Raw genomic sequence first — 17,646 nt, 5'->3', positions numbered from 1 at the left:
GTGGAGCCCATTCCCCCCGATCGAATCTCAAACACTCAGTGTAGAAATCGTGATGGGAATCTATCATTTTTGTTCTCACAGGCCTGCAACAGATTGGTGACCTGTCCAGGGCGTACCCCAGCTCCAGGAAAGGCTCTGCAGCCCTGGATTAGATAAGCTGAAGAATATGGATGGAATTAATGGATCACTGAAAGGAAACTTCTTGAAAATACCCAGCAGAGGTGCCTGTGATATTGACACAGTTGGATCAGACATGTTTAAACTGTAAGCTCTCTGGTGTGAAGTCCATGTGATGCTCACCTGCATCTGATTAATTTACAATGAACGAACTGGCATCCTGTGAACTGCCACCTGCATGCTCTCACCTAAACCAAATCATATTTCCAGCAGGGATGTGGACAACTAATCAACAAGATGCTTAAATACTGCAGCAGAAATACTAGCTGATTAAACTTATATCTTATTAATGTACGTAAAATGTTAAATGTTGGTTCAATGATGTTAAGACTTAAGAAGCACTTGGACGTTCTAAACACAAACCCAGCTGGTCTGAGTTTGTGCACAGCGAAGGAAGATAAGTGAGAATTCCTTCAAAATAAAAGCATCAAAGGTGACCAAAACCTAAACTGTCTGTAGAGTAAAAGAGTGCAACACTATTACCAAAACAAACTGAGGATAATGTGAAGGATGTGGAATTCTGTTTACTTCACAGCTCCAAAGGTGTTGGAGTTTTGCTCTACCTTGTAGAACATTCAAGTCCTTTGAATAAGAAGCTGCGCTCAAACATTTGGTAGTCAAGATAAAAAGAAAGTTTTAGTGCCGAGCTTCTGTGTTTGTCTCCCTGGGTAATTAATTCTGCTTCTCCTGCTGCTCCTCCAGCCCTCCTGCTCATCAATCATTTCTACTGTAGCTTCTAAAATTATCTACCTGAAACAGACAAGAAAAAGCTAATTAAAAAGAAAACTCATTTGGCAAGCCACCAAGGACTAATATCATGAAATACCCTCTGTGTTTGGTGAAATATAATAGGTAATTTGAGCAGGAATATTTAATTTTCTAGTTACAGCTGGTTGTTTCTCCCATCAGACCAGACAATTACACCCTAATAGGCTCATCTTAGCTGCCAGCATATCATGTGAACAAGTTAAAAGCCCCATAACTTTGATTAACGACACAAATTAGCATAACTCGTCTTTGTAAATAAAGGTTTAGTCGACCCAGTATTGTTAAAACGAGGGTTTTAAGGCCATCGGAGATTTAATAGTCTGTTTCTGATGTTAATTACAGGACTACACATGTCCTGATTATGTACATGCACTTGCCGGTCTGAAGATTCAGTTTTGCATTGAAGAGGTTTTGGTTCAGTGCTCGGGAGCGAAAGCCTTTTCAGTGCTGTAATTTCAAACTGCTGAAAATACAGCAGCTGTTTTGAATCCCGATACTTTCTTTTCATTTGATATTCATGGAGTCGAGCCTGAAAATAAAGCTGCTGCTCTTGATTCCAGATAGTTTGTTTTATTTGATATTCAGAGCCTTCTCGTGAAGCCGCTGAAATATTATATCCTCACCTCGGAGTCTGAGGAACATCAGTAAACACACAGGCGGAAGCAGCAGAGCAGAGTCACTACATTATTTAAAACAGACGGTAAAGTTTTTAGACTTTACAGAGAAACGTTCATTTCCTGAGTAATTAACAGGAGAGGAACCACGTTTTATCCTCAGAAGACACAATAGAGCCTTACTGTGGCCTTTCAGTGTTGATAGATTTTTTTTTTTTTGTTGTTGCTTATTCCAGATGTAAATCATCTTTAGTTATTTCCTCTCGGGCCTCGGTGTGCTCTGTCAGTTCATCCTCTCTCTGAAAGTCGCCGATTTGGGTTCTCTCCCTTTAAGGCAGCTTTCTTCTGATTGGCTGCCCCTCGCAATCATGGCATTTGAACTGCAGGTGGGAGGGGCTTCAGTGAGCTGCTAACTGTCTGCTTGGCCTCACTTATGCTCACTGTACTGGACAAATCCACTGTGTTTGTGGCTTTTGGAGGTAGAGATCACCCAAGACGTTTGTGCTTTCGTAGTTGAGTGAAACCCAGTATTATCTGGACACTAAATAGCAGGTGTCGGTCTGTGCACTGCACCTGTATAATTTATAAATGGAGCTAGCATTAGCTGATAACTTAGCATTTTAAGCTCTTGTCTTCCTGAAGCCATGGTGTCTATATATAGTCTATATGTGTGCCTAAAATAACCATATATCAGGGCGGTATCTGGTCCCCACCTGATCCTGGATCTGCTGGAGGTTTCTTTCTGGGCGCTATATAAACAAAATCAAACTGAAAATTGAATATGACATCATAAAGCCAAGAGTAGTGTTTAGAGTGTTGGGAGCTGTTGGCTCACAGGAACAACTTGTAGAGATGCTGCCTAGCCAAAGCCAACATGACAGCTTTGCATGAGAGACATCTTTAGACATCCCGAGATCTGAAGACCGAAGACGCTCGAGGGTTAAAAGTGTGTATGAATGACTGGTTGAGAAGCTTTCTCTCAGACCTCTGAGGCAGACTTTATGTTTCTATATTAAGATGCTTCCATGCACAAAGCCTGCACCATACAGAGATGCTTTTCCAAGTGTTGTGAGGATGAACTTGACTGGTCCGCATGGAGCCCTAAATCCCCTCATCCAACCCTTTTGGGATGAACCCAAGCACCGGCTGCGAGCCAGATCTTATCACCCAACATCAGTGCTGGACCTCAATAATGCGCTAGTGTCTGAATGGGAGCTAATCCCTGCAGCAGGTTCAACATCTGCCGGAGAGACTGAATCCAGACGAGGAAGGCTGTTAGAGCTGCATATTAATGAACGTGGAGTCACAGTCACGCTCCGCTCTCAGACAGCGCCGAAATGCGGGAGCGTCTGCACGCTTTCGGCCGAGCAATGAATGAAACTATATTATCAGGCTATAATATGCGCTACACGTGCAGTCACGCTCTCCTGAACTGTGAACAAGCGCTCCGAAGCCCCAGGGATCATAAATTCTCTCGTCTGTCATCCCGATGTGCCCTCGCTCGCTGTCTCTTCTCGATCACATCTATCTGCTCATTAATATTCATGCGCCGTGGGCAGGCCTCGCAGCCGAAGCAGCTGGCCACCAAGTGACTCAATATGAAATGTGGTGAATGTCAATAAAGAGATACTGCAACCATAATATGGCTCCAACTGCTCATTCATATTCATTAGCATTTTTACATGCAGAGAGACCAGCAGGGGAGACTTAATATCTCCCTGCGCGGAGGTGAAAGGTCACATTTTCCAGGTGAAAGGTCAGAGTCCAGCTCCGTGCTTCTCGACAAAAATCTAAAAAGTATCAGACGAGAAAATGAAAAGTGCTGCGATTGCTGTGGTGACACGTTAGCCTCTTAGCCTTTATTACAGAGCCGGCTGCGGTTATTGACATAGACTATATGACGTATAGCTGATCGCAGACAGAAATATCAATGCATTTGCCATTTTCATTTGGCTGTAATCAATGCGTCGGCTAATATTTCTCGACTTTTACTAATAAACATGTCAGGAGGCGTTTAGTGTGAGGGATTTATTTCTGGGCACAACCTTAAATTCTCTCCATCAGCATCGCCACTGAGCTTCTCAGACCACATTTAACCTTCTGCTTTATTAAAGTCCATCCAACAACACCACCTCTCTGTATCGCATTGCACCACTGAAACAGTTCTTTTTTTTAAACTAAGGACCGGTAACAAATCAGCACAGGTTCCATGTTTATTTTAACACAGGTTCCCGTTATGTTTGATGCTGCTGTGTGGCTGCTTTCTCTGTTCTCTGATAACAGATGACAAACCTGAATTTTCAAGAGTTCAGGTGCTCTAAACACCAACAACCTGAGAAAATACTCAAAAATGCACCATTCTTTCAATATCACTCAGTGCAACAAGCTTGGATGCTTGAGCAAAGCTGGTCCTAGACACAGTGATGCCACCCGTTTGTCATTAAAGTCCCACTGTGAAGCTAATGGCGAGCATTTTCAGCGTCATCATCAGGCACGATGAACGAGGGATGGATCTGACTGAGAAACTGAAGGACTCTGCACATACGGGGATCACATGCCCTCTGTTTTCAGCCCTTTTCACTATACTGGGGATAATCACAAGCTCAGTAAGTGTTCACAGGCTCATAGATAAAGGAGCAGGGATGTGACCTTCTGGCCACTGCAGGTTTAATTCACTTACAGTCTTACATTTTTGGACAACAGCACATTTTATTTTATTTTGTGTAGTATTGCCTCCGTGCACCACCTCAGTGGACTTTAAATCAAACAATCTACAGCTTTAATTCATGGGTTTGTAACCAAAGTACTGCACCCAATGAAAGGTGTAAAATCTGTGCCAAATCAAACAGCGTGGCTTCCCCTCGGGAAATAAGAGAGCAGCCAAAAGTACTTTTAAAAGTAATTAGACAACTGAGTGACAGGCAGCAGGTCAGGCCTGTTCCCTCATTACTCTTTGGGAAATTAAGCAGATAAAAGGTGTTGATTCTAAGTGCTGAACTTGTATTTCCCAGCTTTTCACTGAATATATAAGGACCAAGCAGAAGGATAAAAGGACGTCATTCGGCCGAAAAACGAAATAAACCCATCAGAGTTACAGAAAAATTCAGGAGACGCAGTTTTTCCTTCATTGTGGGTCCAAGCATAGAACGGAGCAAGTGAACGGCACGCTGAAGATTTAGACTAAAAAGAATCATTTCTGTCTTTTACCTCAGAGCTATATCAGAGGTAAACCTTCATGTGTGTGTTTATGTATAGCTTTCTTTTATTTTGTTGGTTTTATGTCTCCTTTTACCTGCAAAGCACATCATGTTTCCATGGAATAACTGTGCACTATAAATAAAGCTGCCCTTTCTTTCCTTCCACAACCTAATGAGCTTGTTCTAACAAGCAGCAGCAGATTAGACAAACACAGCATATTGAACTAAACAGTGGACAATTAGGTGAAACCTTCATTCAGGGTGTCAGCTAGAGGGGAAGGCTGACGTCAGTGGATTCCTCTTACAAGAGACGGAAATGTTTAAAAGCACAGACTTCTTCTTTTCAGAGGATGAACCAACAAGTTCTGCATTCATTTCTGCAAACAGATTTATAACTAGAGAAGCTGTCTGTTTATAATCTACCAGGTACAGTTAGAGAGGAGAAATATAACAAGATATAACAAAAGCCTAGAAAAATTTCACTTCACACAAATCTGTAGACGTCATGAAATTCCTGAACTTATTTCTGCCCCCCTGAGGATGAACCACGACTCCATGACCTTTTCATCTCCGGGACAGGGCACCCTGTGGTAAATTTCTCTACTTAAAGTTTTGCCTTGAAGCACAGCTGTGTAAATAAACGTAAAGCATTTTCTGTTATTAAAGTACAATCTCACCACTTCTCTTGACTGGTCAGCTGACAAAAATGTTCTGCTTAGGCGAATCAAACATGCTGCACTGAACGGAGGCGTGTGACAAAAACATTTAGACGTCCTTTCTTGGTTAAAAACCTGACTTTTCACCACCACCTCTGATTGTATCATCAGCTAGGGCCACTTGAACCTTCACTTGGGGTGAACAAGGTAAAGTTGAGGGCTATTTTAATGTACAGCGCCCTCTGTTGGCATTAAGGTAAATAGCAGGAGAACATGCCCAGTCCATTCCCTTGACTGACCCCTTCAAACACCACCCTTACGTTTCTGGATGCTGCAGGCTGGACTGGGACGGTGCAGGTGTGTCCTTTAGTTGAGGCTGGACTTCAGAGTTAAATGGTGCTAAATGTTAACTGGCCACACTCAGCTTTGAAGCAAAATACAGAAGCCAACTAATGGAAATTCAGTGTGACTGCTATAATAAGTAACAGCTACAGTTACAATAAGCAGCAGTTTCACCAACTATGGAAAAAGTCCAGCTCTGTTTGCACTGGATTCTTTTCCTTCTTCTCTGCTGATAAAATGAGACAACAGTTTTGGCTGCTTCCAGTCTCTGCACTGGACGCACACGGATGAAACTAATACGCATCAGATGGCCGAGGACACCCAAGAAAATGTGTCTCTGTTCTGTTTTCCGTACAATAAACCTCGAGTGCAGGGTTCACAGTGATATCGTATTACCAAATGTTTTGGAGAAGGTGTACAGTTTCCTATTTCTACATCTTCTGTTTGTTCTCTCTGTCCAGCACTGAAGCCAAACTTTGACTGGGGACAAACAGGATGTTCAGTCCTCTGGAGTTTAACTGTATATTTTTCTTACTGTCAACAAATCCTATGAACACACCAAAGTTTGTGTGTCCCCAAAATTTTCTGACCTCGTGTTGATGGCCCTCAACTCCAAATCCGCTGGTTCCTGCCAAAAAGGCAACTCTTTAGAGCAACAAACATAATGTTTCATTTATATCACTGACCCGGTGATGTGTTACTAAACATGGAAATCATTTATCCAACTGACAGATGGATGTGGTGCATTTGATGGGACTATTTTCAGCTGTGGATTAACAGACATTTGGAGTATTTCTGAGATACAGAAAGAAAAATGAAATAAATATATTTAAATATATTTAATATACACATGCAGGCACCCCAGTCAAACCCACCGTCAGCTGCTACATAAGGAGTGTAACAGGCCTGCTGGCACAGTCGTGGTAAAAGGTTTACTCCCCATCACAGCAGCGAAGTACCGTAGAGTTATTCAGGTGCTGTATGCTAACGAGCCAGTTGGTAGAATTGAAACAGTTCCACTGAATTCAATTCAGTTTTATCTACACAGCAACAATTCACGATAACAGTTGCCTCAATAATTGCATCTGTATTGTAGGTAAAGAAAAAAATAAAACAAAACAAAGAAAACCCCAAGAATTAGACGATACCTACGAGCAGCACTTGGTAACAGCAGGGAGAAAGACCTCTCTTTTCACAGGAAGAGACCTCTCACCTCTGCCACTAAGCTGTACGTCCAAATTTAACCATCATATGACCTGTGATACCAAATATATATCACCGATTGTATCGCTAGGTGAAGCGTCAAAAGTAGCCATAACCACTATAATGCCTTTATTTTGCTCCAAAATACAGAAAGTAATATCAATAAAAGTATCAACAAAAGTATCAATAAGAGTATCCACTGACTACTTTTCTCCCAGAGAGTAAAACTCTGTTCACTTCACCCTATTTGATCCAAGAAATATTAAGAATCACTCATTCATAACATTTCAATAACTTTATTTGTTTGCAAGAAACATTTTGTGTTGATTTAATTTGGTCAAGAAAGAAAGCCTCACCAGATTTAACCTTAAACCTTTATTTCAGCGACAACCACAAACCAGAGACACACATAAGAGTTCCAGACGTACGTCTGATGTCGTTTTACGGAAGAACTCTGAATTTGATTCCTCTGTCAGAAACTTTTCTTCCTACAAAATCCACATTTTTCGCTGACTGATAATCCACAGCTTCAATGTAAAAACAGTTTTTCCAGTTTCTCTAATGTGGGGATGCTGGATTTCCTTGTGTCTAACATATTTGATGTGTTAGTCATATATTTACACAACGTATATCTGTAAGTGACTGAACAGGAAATGGACAGGTTAAAAAGGAAACAAAGTATTTAACGACAGATTGACATTCTTGGTTTGCTCAGATTTGCTGACGTTCATTCTTTCTCTGCTCTTTTCTATCAATAAAGCTTTCCAAAACAGAGGCACGAAACCATTTACAAGCAGAAGCACTTACTGCAACGAGGCGAAGAACATGAAGCTTAACGTGAAGAGATCAAACAGAGAGAAACACGACGAGAGCGAACAGACGGAAGTCGGAAGAAAAGAAGGCAGAAATTCTCCTGAAACTCTGCAGAATAACCAGAATGCACAGCTCCACTTCTGCTTTCTGTTCCTCTTTGCTTTTACTTCTTCTTTCGCTTCCTCTCAGATGATGTTTTACACTCAAATCTCTTACTACACTTCTCTCTTTCTCCCTTTCCTTTTCCTCCTCTGCTTTCCTTTGTCTTTTCCTTCACATCGCTCTTTACTTCTGCTCTCGTTCCTACCTCGTCCTCATGGCCCACGCTGCCTTGCTCGTAGGCTCCAGCACCAAACCAACAACCACCCCAGCCTTCTCTCAGCCTAGGTCCTGTTGGCTGTTGTCGAGGTGGCAGACATGACAATAATCCCCGTGGCAACAGCTCTCTCCCCTCGGCGACCGCACGCTCTCACCGTTGTAACAACAGCTGAGCTGCTGCTGCTCCTCAACCTCCTCCGTCCTCTTCCCCTCCTCCCTCGCTCTCTCCAGCTTGTTCCCTCTTTATCACTTTCTCTCTCTCACTGTTGATCTTTTTATACCTCCTGTTCTGTATCTCCCTGCTCTCCTCTGGCTCTCTCTCCATCACTCCCTCCCCTCCTCCTTCTCTGGCTCTCGCTCTCTATTGTCTCTCTATCGCTTCATCACTTTCTCATATCTTTCAGCCCATTCCTCCGATGTCCTCCTCCTATTTACAGTTTTACAGTCATTTCACCAATATGTGAATTAGTTGTGGTGCTCATTAATCTGCTCGTGAATTGCAGTTGTTGAAAAGAGAAGAAGAAACCAGGGTCAGGAGCGATTCTGGTTCCTCAGATTAATTTGCAGCAACAAACTTTCTGTATATAAAAAAAACACATTGCAGAATGACATGAAAATTGAACACATTAAAAAAAAAGTTTATTGGTGTGTTTGAGCACAAAGAAGTATCACACACCTATCCACAACCTTTGATGGGACATTTTTAAAGTGCTTGCTCCTCCACAGATTTCTGACTTTTGATTGACCGACCATTTCTGTGACCGTCTGAACTTTGTGACCTAGCATTTACTACAATATCAAGCTAAGCAAATCTAAATTTTCTTTAGGATAGCACGATGTTGTACGCACCCATCCAACACCCCAACCTCCACAGCCTTAAAGGGCCGGTGCTTCGGGCAGATCTTTTTGGAACTTTCATGCCGTGAGCAGCTGTACAGCAGTAAGGAGCCAGCCAGTCTTTCTCTTTTCTCATTTATCACACAGTTATTTATGGAACTTTTTCCTGTGAAAAACAATACAAACATCTCCCTGTAAATTTGAGCTACTCTCTCCAACTGGACTCCAACTGGGCTCTCACAGTCTTGTGGAGTGTAACACCCACGCTATACCCCTGACAGAAGAATAAAGTGGTCCTCACTTGACACCTCTCTAAAATTACAGCAATAATAATCATCAGACTACATTTTACAGTTTTAGTTTTATAAGGATGTTAAATGACTGCCTAGTTTATTAATACAGTGTTGTCAAATACTGAATTCGTCTTCTTACGTTGAACCTGTTTAGTGTCTGAAAAACAAATCCCGTTTTTCATTTTGGTACAAATGTGTTTCATGAATCACCCTAAACGAATGAAAGACGGGGTTAACCAAGGACAGCGCTGACAGTAAATTATTCTGGTGGAGTGTCCCATTCAAAAAAAACATAAATGGTAACGTCAAAGATGGAGAAATCCACAAACGGCATAACGAAAGCTCTTATTACACAACCTCCATGAATCAGTGGAAGCACCGTTGACTGGATATGAAAGGTGGGCGTACCGTGATGTCACCCATTGGTTTTGAATGCTGCAATTTGAAGCCTCAACGTTAGAATTTTGGACACCGCCATGTTGTTTTTCTGTAGCCAGGAGTGACCATATCTGGATGAGAGGGTGGCGTGCTAAATTATAAGCTAACGCTAGCCAGCTTTGTTAGCAAGCTTGGTGCAACACATAGTCACGTATGTCTTCAATGTATCCAAGTAATATTATACTCGTTGAAATCCTAAAATTTAAATCATGGTCAAGGAGAAGCATATTACTCATCAAAGGTTCCATGAGAAATGCTCCAGAAGGTAAAACAAGCACAAACAGGACAGTTCGGGTCAGAGACCTCGAAGACACTGATTGGCTGCAGCCCCCTGCAGAGCAGCACCTGCCAATCAAGAGGCGGTTTGTGTCGCCTGTGTAGCGGCTTCATTTTTCAGCCCTGAAGGTTGCCACCTGGGAACCACACACTGCAGCTTCTGACCTTTGGACACTCCTACCTCCTGTTCAAAAGCTGATTAAGGTGCTTCCATTATTAATAACCAGCTAGAGAAGAAAAGCCTTTTCAACACCGAGCATTACATTCGATAAAACGGGCAGCAACAAACTACCTGAGACAAATTCTAGTAAATGTACGCAGCGATGATGTGGATAAACGCTACAATCTGATTTGTCTTGAATTGTCCTGAACACATTCTTGCTCTGCAGACAACGGTTAGGCTGTAATGATCTTTAAATTGTTCATATACACTCAGGACAAACATCTTTATCTCACCACTCAGACTTTTACGTTATTTCACCTTCACATGTGACTGCAATACCTCCTGTAGCCTCAAGGAGTCACTACAGACCATTATTATTCCCTAATATTGGACTAAGAGAAACTTTTTAATTAGGAAATAAAAATAACAGTTTAGCTTTTCTTCAGTTTCAAATCAATTCATTGACTTTGATGATTTTGTGTGTTTTTGTATGTGTTTTCTTTAAACGCTCAAACGGCGTCCAGGTCTGAATGATTTAAAGGCAGCGTGGCTGTGAAGCAGAGTGACGGCTCTCATCACCTCACCGCTCTTCGGCTGCTTTATTGATGAGGACAATGTCAGCGGCTCCACACGACCAGCACAGCTCTCAGCCTGCTGATGTTTTCGTGTCTCTACCACCATCAGAAACCATTTCAACAAGCTTAAGAAAAACCTCTGAGAAGACAAGGCTGAAGATTTTACAGCAAGTGCCCCTAAATGACTTCTGCTAACATCCAAGAAAGCTGGATGGCCCAACAAACCGAACAATGGATTTATTATTATCACTTTGGTTGCCCTTACAGATTCACCGGGCCTGTTGTTGTACCAGCTACCAGCCACAATAAACCAAAAACCAGATCAGGTATCAGTGTGAACTGGTCACTTTACATTGTTACTGTTACATTACCAAGAGTCAGCTGCAGTAAACCAGAAGGAGCGCTAACAGCAAAGGCTGAACGGATGTTTTCTATTTCCTTTTTGTATTTTGTGATTGAAGCGAAAAGCGTGCTGCATTAAAGTGACGCCTTTAGTGAAGCTCCCTCTCCTGTGATGTTCAGTTTAGCACTTGATGGGAAGCTTTTATTGCACTTATGGTAACACATCATCTTCACTTCCCCCGTCTCTCCTCTGCTGTGCTCCCAGTGTGGGGAGGTGCAGAGCAGGGACGGACTTTTCCCACTCAATCCTATCAGATATTCAATAATCAATTATTCTTCAAAGATTGCTGTCAGCCACAGACACCTCTCAAATGACTGTTCTCAGCTATTGTGGCATTTTGTCTATTGTTCATATTAAACATGGACAATGTTTTAAATAAGACCTTTAGACTGCTCTTCCTTTCAGCCCCCCACCCCCCCCGCAAATGAGGCAAGTAAGGATCGCCATCTTGTTGTTCATAGTTTTCCTGCTTTAAGTTGGAATATTCCTTTAAGAGATTCCATCCACTTTGTGCTAACACACACACACACACACACACACACATCATCTGAATGCAGTCGGCCATTTACACACATTTGCACAACACGTCCTCTCGCGTCTCATCCATCTTCCACACCACAGACTCCGCCCACTGCCTCATTTACACCTCCACTCATCTCTTTAATGCTCCTTCCATCTGTACACCTCCCATGTACATCATCAGCTCTCTATGCCTTTATCCTCCATCTCATTTGCACACATCAGTCATACATACAGTTATAGACTTCATAGAGTGCACTACATATCACGGGTGTGTGAAGGCATACTAATGAAATTAACTTTGAGAAAAAGAAGGACTGCACCATCCTCCTGAACGCTGAAAGCCTTTAACTATAACACAGTCCTAATAACGAAGAGAAAACGATGAAAATCTGATATCTCATCAGGAAATTCAAAGACGATAAGGTCAGAGAAAAGAATGAAAAGAGGAAACAAAGAATGAAAAGGCATTTCTCTGAAAGAGCACAGCCAACCAGCCGCTTTAAAAAATGCTGACGATGCTGATGATCAGCTGATTTCCATTTGCTTTGAATATTTGCCACCATCAGAGCAAAAACCTCGCCCTCGAATGATGAAAAACAAAGATACAAATGTCCTTTAAATCCACTGAGGTCACTTGAGCTCCTTCAAGAGAGAATCCTGGGATTTTCCTTTCAAATAAGTTTGTGCTAAAGAACACAGTCAGCTACAGAGAGCCTTCAGCACTAATATCATTCAGAGCTTCTTCAGGTTTATGTGGTCACGCAGTGTTTATAAAAGCTAATAAAGAAAGTTTATTATCTGTTGGTCGTTTAGCTGAAAAAATAACAAATTGATCATCGATATAATAACAGTGTTGTTAGTGTTTTTGAACACTAACAATAAAAATGCTTTTTATCTTTATGATTTAAAAAAAAGTATCAGCATGAAATAAATAAACTGAAGTGCCACACAGACGCATCCAGGCTAATGCAAACCCTGCGCTCGTGGGTGAACCTGAAACTCACCGCAGCACTTTCCGTTCAACCTCCCAGTACTGGGTGGGATTCTCTCTCTGTATAAAGGTATCAACACCAAAACATGCTATGCACATAATGATGAGATCTGACTGCATTTGACAGCTCAGAATTCACTGGATTTACATGTGTAGAATCATTTAGTGTGCGGTATTCGTTCAACAGCATGACCAAAATTAAGACAGAAGTATGCAATGAACCTGCAATCTTGCTGCCTTTGAAATGGTTGAAGACTGGCAACAGGTCTGCAACCAGTCGCAGTCAGTTTGATTGAATGGGGTGAAGCTGCCTTTACATGCAATCTGTTTGGTATGCTACATCAATGTACTAGTAATCAGTCAATCAATATAAAAGTAACAAGTGTTAATACACATAAAAACAAATGAACATTAAAAGGAACAGGAGGAAGGAAATGCTCATCGATTCTGTTTCTCTTTAAATTCACATCGACTACATTTTGAGTCCAGACAGAAATTCATCGATGCTCCTCAGAAATACAGAAAGTCCTCTACAGATAGTGATGGATTTAGCTGAATACATGTAGGTGCTCGGCAACCTTGTTTTATGTTGGAATATAACAACAATACAATCAGTTGGTAATCAGCTGGATCAATTTCCCATTTGCAAAGATATTCAAGGCTGAGCTGATCTGTCTCTGTTTTTTACAAACCATGGTCGACGAGTCGGAGAGGAGCGCGGTCAGTCTGAGCTGGATGTGACAGACAGGTTGCCTCCCAACAGGCAATCTGTGTAATCTGCTTAGAATCAGTTGACAGTTCATCACCTCAACTATTGAATGTGAAAAAATGAAATCACCTGTAAACCGTTGATTTTATCAAGAGGGAGCTGATTATTTGAAGAGTCACTTTGAAGACAACAACTGACCGTGAACGGTCACAGACGTCCCCGACTGAAGGAACCAAAGGTTTTCAAAGGTTTATTTCACACAGCTGCAATAATCCAGCCACAGTTTTCCCAGCAGTGACTGTTTTTTTGACTAAATACATAAATTACCATTATTTCTCATTTGATTAAATCAACTCATTTCCAATCAACATCAGGACCACTTAAATCAAACCCAGTATTTAATCTGCAGTAATTTATATTTATATACACTCAATAATTAATTTAGATTTATTATGGATGAATGGTGTTGTTCTGGGAGCATCCTGCTCTTCCTCTCAGTGTACGTGGAAAGTCTAAAGGCAGACAAAGCAGCAGTGAGACCTCTCATAGCAGCAATCAGGCATCAGTAGCAAAGGACAGGACATAGGTGGGTTGCAAAGGGATTGCAGGTTTATGCAGACTGAAGCAGCTTGGATTTGAGATTTGCTATTAGGATGTGCGTTAGGGAAACAGCTGATGGCCGCTCCCAGTTTGCCGGTACTGCTGTCTGAAGGCAATGCTTCATCATCACTGAGTTTCCTGTAAACATATTTTCAGCTGCAAATGCAATGTATGTCATTTTTGTATATTATTGCTAGGCAACAGAACTAGACTTTGTTATGTCAGGAAGCAAAAAGAATAATTTTATCTGAATAATCTTGTTTTCATATTTGTAGGAAATCCAAATTGTAACTGAAACTAACACTTTGTTCTGTCTGGGCCCTGAGGCAGGGATACATAAACACGCAAGGAGTTTAAATGGAGCGCAGAGGCCAGAGTGGACGGCGCGGTCGCAAGGCAGGAAAGACGAGAGTGGAAAAGCCAAAAAGACGAGCGTGAGATGAGTTATCAGAATAATGAACTCTTCCTATCTCGCAGCACTCCCGAATGACAAGCAGCGTCGTGGACGGAGGGAGTGACGGATTGAAAGACGGTCTTTTGTCCCCGGGTGAGGAGCTCCTCTCACAGCAGCTCCCGTCTGGGTGATGAAATGAAATGCTAATGCAACGGCTCGCATACATCTGACGGCTAAACGTCACACTTTCGCCCAGAATAACTGCCGCTCGAGGGAAAATCCTTTATCATGAGCATGAAAAAGTAAATAGCCAAAAATAAATGACTCGTAAAACAATTTGTATGAGCTCTGCTTGCACTGAATATATATCAGCACCTCGACCGTTTTTGAGAAGCTTCCTACTAGCAGTCAAAAGTTAAGGTCAAAGTATTGGATTAATTGCAAATCTGACTGTTTTGCTCTAAATGTGGTTTTGCACGTGTCAAACAATAACTCCAGATCATCACAATAATTAATATTTATCTCAGAGCCAGCTCTTTGTGTCACAAATGATACAGCTGAACCGGCTGGGCAATTTCTGTCAGCCATGTTGTGTTTTCACAGGCAAAGTGCACGGTTGCATTTTTTCACTCTCTTTGCGTTTAATAAAAAGCTAATCTGGTCTTTAACGGCGCGCACACACCGAACGCGATAGAGGCGGCCAGAGCGTCAGGTGTACATGTAAAGTCAATGGAAAGAGCGCGATGACACGCGATTGCGCATCCGGCGAACATGCGGAAGCAGATTTGCGTCGCGAAAACGCCAAAACCCGTGAAACGCGCATCAGTGTACCGCGTGGGGCGCGTTTGACTCGCGAAGAAAACCACGCGTGTCAGATTGTGTGCTGCATTTTGTGCACACGCCCGTACCGCGCCAACCGCTGGAGTAGGAAAATATGAACTCTAAAATATGAACCAATCAGGAGGCCGGTGACGTGGCTGTAACCAGGTCACAGGGGCAGATCAAACCAAAGCCCTTCATTCTTCATTCAGTATGGAGGAAAAACTCATCACTGCCGTGGCTAATCACCCAGAGCTGTATGATGCCAGCTGCTACTTCTACCGAGACAGGAATAAAAAGGACCGAGCTTGGAGGCACAGAAGTGAGGAGATCGGGCAACCTGGTAAGTTCATTCATTCTCCTTTTTAATTTTCAGACTGACCCGATAAAGCCGCGCAAAAGCTAGCAAGCCCGCCTACTGTCCCGCTATTTTCCCACTGATGTACAAATACCTTTCCGCTAACAAGATAATGTGTTTATTCAGAGGACATCTGCAGCACAACACATCTGGCACAACTTCCTCCCACATTTCCGGTCCACGCGCATGGAAAGATGCAATTTTGAGGCGCGATGGGTTTTTCTTGGACACGCGTTGAGGTGCGAATGTGCACGCGTCAAATTAGGGGCGTTTAGGGCGTTTTCGCTCGCCTCTATCGCGTTCGGTGTGAACGCAGCCTAAGTCTGACGTCATTAGCTGTGTCCGCTGCAGGTCCCAAAGTCAAACGATCACTGCAGCATCACTGAGAGTTAAAAACTGTCTAAATTCTCTCATCTTTAATAAAATGATCAGCGTTGCTGCTTTACCAGGTGTAACAATTAAGTTTAACATCCAGGCATCCATGAAAACAGGATCTATTAAATACAACAGAGTTAGAAGTTAGCAGGAAGTTAGCTCGCTAGCTTCCACCTAAACATGATATAGCATGTTCTGACTGAGAGATTTCTGAAAAAATTAAAACGTACAGCTCTGCTATCACTTCCAACGTAAATGAAGACAGAAAACTAAACAGCAGTGACGTTTGTAGGGTTACTGAAGTTGGGCTAGCTGGTATATAATGATGTGCTACGTGATCGCTAGCGACACAGCTATGTTAGCATAACATAAACACAGTGAAGCTGGAGGATGAACGCTAACTTTTTTCCACTCGATAAAAGTTAACGTGAGGGTTCCCGATGGTTAGGGACAAATGCAATCGCCTGGCAGGATGCTGTAAACGGACCAAACTTCAGTCAGGAGAACAACTGAGATAATCCATCCACAATACCAGGTTAGTCATTAATATACTGCTGCATGGGCTGAGCTGTAGTTACATCGTAAGGTTTAAAAAACAGAGCTTTAAAATGAACAGCGGTAATAAAAACCGAGAGAGGCCGACAGTGATCACGGACTGTTTTATGGGCTTGTTCAGATTGAATAAAACAAGATACAAAGCATTAAAACATGTTAATGCCACAAATCATTAGGTCAGCTTTTCAAAATAAAAGACAAAATGCTCTGGTTCTGAAATAGTCCTCGTGTGATTTGTAGCCCTCCAGAAGACTTAGAAGACCAGCGTTATTCTTACGAGTCGGATCATCGTCCTAATTAATGTGTTTCTGCTACATCTCAGTGGCTCATAGCAACTTTGCACTGTTCATCTCCATTGCAGAGATTCAGACAAATGACAAACCAGAATACTGGTTAAAAAAACCCCAAACAAAACCATTTTATATAATCGTTTCTAAACTGACTGAGAGGACACAGCTGCACAGATGAATTCAGGGAACACCTCGATGTCCACCTGATCGAGGGAAGTCTGAGCATCTCAGCTGAGCCTGAGATCCCGCTGACCAGGACCTGGGGAAGTGGCAGAAAATGGATGGATGGAAGCGACACTGTGCATTAGGGATCTCATCACTTCACTAGCCCAGCTATTCATCTGCACACATGCTTTAATGAGCCAATCTTGCTCAACTTGCACTCCAAATTCTTTAACCTGAGAGTTTCTTCTTGTGTTTATGAGACAAATATTTAAACGTGCTTTAAATGAACTTTAGCAACACTGTGCTACAGAATAACTGTAAAAACAAAACCCAAAACATGTCCTCAAAGAAGACAGAGTGCAGCTATTTTTGACACATAACAGGTTCTGAGGTGCTGCTACCGTCTGCAGTCAGATTCAGATTTATGATGCTAAATAATTCAGTTTACTAGTTCCTTTGATTTTTACTGACTGTAACCCGGAGCTGGACGAGACCAAGTTTCACAAAAGCCTAAAGACAAAGCCGCAGAAAACGAAACACGAGCAAAAATAAAGAGGCCACAGTGCAGGGAGGAGAATAAAAGCAGCATCCTTCAACGATGAAGGAAGAATGTAGACAAAAAAAACAGAACGAATACATGACAGAAATAAAAAAAACACGATTAGAAACACAGAATTAGCCAAAGTGAGGATCGCTGCAGTGATTGTTTTTCCAGATTCATTTATATGGTAATTTTGTTTTGCGCAATGTGACAAACAAGGAAGCAAAAAGCTGCTTTAAAGTGACAAACAGGAT

General features: G+C 42.1%; 1 protein-coding gene across 8 annotated transcripts in view; it reads right to left on the bottom strand.

Annotated features, from left to right (window-relative positions):
* Positions 1–17,646, bottom strand: part of sulf2b (sulfatase 2b) — a 107,950-nt gene that overhangs the window by 39,027 nt on the left and 51,277 nt on the right. The window contains exon 1 of one of the 8 annotated variants that reach the window (XM_025901780.1): positions 8,244–8,265. The exons of 5 other annotated variants lie outside the window; for them this stretch is intronic. The gene's annotated coding sequence lies outside the window, so the exon portion shown is untranslated. 2 more of the 8 variants (XM_019349583.2, XM_019349581.2) reach the window with 2 other exon arrangements.

Source organism: Oreochromis niloticus, linkage group LG20 (genome assembly GCF_001858045.2).
Source record: "Oreochromis niloticus isolate F11D_XX linkage group LG20, O_niloticus_UMD_NMBU, whole genome shotgun sequence".
NCBI lineage: Eukaryota > Metazoa > Chordata > Actinopteri > Cichliformes > Cichlidae > Oreochromis > Oreochromis niloticus.
This window is presented reverse-complemented; position numbering and strand designations above follow the sequence as displayed.